General features: G+C 35.6%; 1 non-coding gene across 1 annotated transcript; it reads left to right on the forward strand.

Annotated features, from left to right (window-relative positions):
• Window positions 1-438: 438 nt before the first annotated feature.
• Window positions 439-583, forward strand: LOC142461990 (small nucleolar RNA SNORA67). The gene has a single exon (XR_012787143.1). It is a non-coding gene; the product is annotated as a small nucleolar RNA SNORA67 (small nucleolar RNA).
• Window positions 584-1455: the final 872 nt, after the last annotated feature.

Below are 1455 nucleotides of genomic sequence, written 5' to 3' on the forward strand. Positions count from 1 at the left end.
TCAATGTATATTTCAGTGTATTTATAACACAATGTATTTTAGTAACTTAAGGAGAATTGACTTTGCTTTGCTTTTTTTACTTCAAATTTACCTTGGCAATAATTTGTATTTTCGTCCATATGTTGAAATCAATATTTTTGCCCTTTCAGGAAAATTTATTTTTAAGCTGTTTTTTCCTCAGATAGGCTTTCAAAATGGTTCATAAATTTTAGCCCTTGTTATTTATGGATGTTGTTGTTTGGTATGCTGGAAGTAACATACCTGGTAGTCAATGACTGAACTTTGTAAAAAGGTATTGTTTGTAGTGAAAAATAAGATTGAGGGCAGACTTTAGATTTGACCCAAGTATGCAGTGATCAAATGTATTTTATCACTACTCTGTTATAGAGAGTTTCAAACAAAGGGTGGTTTCTGTGGGGCATAAAATAAATGGATTCTGTCCAAGGTGATTCCCTCTTCCAAGGGACCGACTGGTGCCCCTCTCAAGAAAGTAGCAGCTTGGAATAGCATATGGCTTGCCTGGGATGCCCCTGGGTGAAAGGACTGCTCTTTTCCTTTGACCCTCCTTTGGCAGCCTACAGAGATCAGGAGAAAATAAATAAATAAAAAATAAATGGATTCTATTGTCAACAAAGTCAGCAGGCCTTAGGTTTCATCTGAAAGACATAAAGAAAATGGTGGCTCCTTACCAGAAGTTCATAGACTACATTGATTTTCTTATCCCTTCATCAATAGATGTCAAGAGATGGAACACAGCAGGATCATCTGAGACTGATCTGCTCACATGACATGCAGTTAGTTAAATAAACAGCGATGCTCATTACAGGAATATATAAATATATTATATATAATGTTTTATATAATATATGTAAATATATATTATATAAGTCTATTTTTCAAATTTTGGCCATAAAACATTTATTAAATATCAAATCAAACTCAAACTCACCATCATTGAGTCAATGCTGACTCGTAAGGAATTCTTGTGGGTTTTCGAGTCTGTAACCAGCTATAAGAGTGGGAAGCCTAATATTTCTCCCACAGAGCTGCTGGGGCTTTCACAGCCTCACCTGTAACCACTATGTCACAAGGACCCCTGGTGGTGCAGTGGTTACAGGTTGGACTGTGATCCACATGGTCCCCAGTTCTAAAGCACCAGTAGTTTCAGGGAGAAAGACTAGGTTTTCTACTCCTGTAATCAGTTACAGTCTTAGAAACCCGAAGGGGGTTGCTATGAGTCAGCAGTGACTCAATGGTAGTGAGTTTTTAAAGTACTAATGTTATTAAATAATTACTATTTTACTCCATTGGGTTGAATGCCAAATTTACCACGTGTTAAATTCACATAAATCTTTACCATTTTCTGTACTCTTTCTTATCAATATTTCAGAGTCATAGATTCTTATTTAAATTTAAGAACTTTGAAAAAAACTTTAAGAACTTTGAGTGGGAGAG

The sequence above is a fragment of the Tenrec ecaudatus genome, chromosome 11, assembly GCF_050624435.1.
Source record: "Tenrec ecaudatus isolate mTenEca1 chromosome 11, mTenEca1.hap1, whole genome shotgun sequence".
In the NCBI taxonomy this organism is placed as follows: domain Eukaryota; kingdom Metazoa; phylum Chordata; class Mammalia; order Afrosoricida; family Tenrecidae; genus Tenrec; species Tenrec ecaudatus.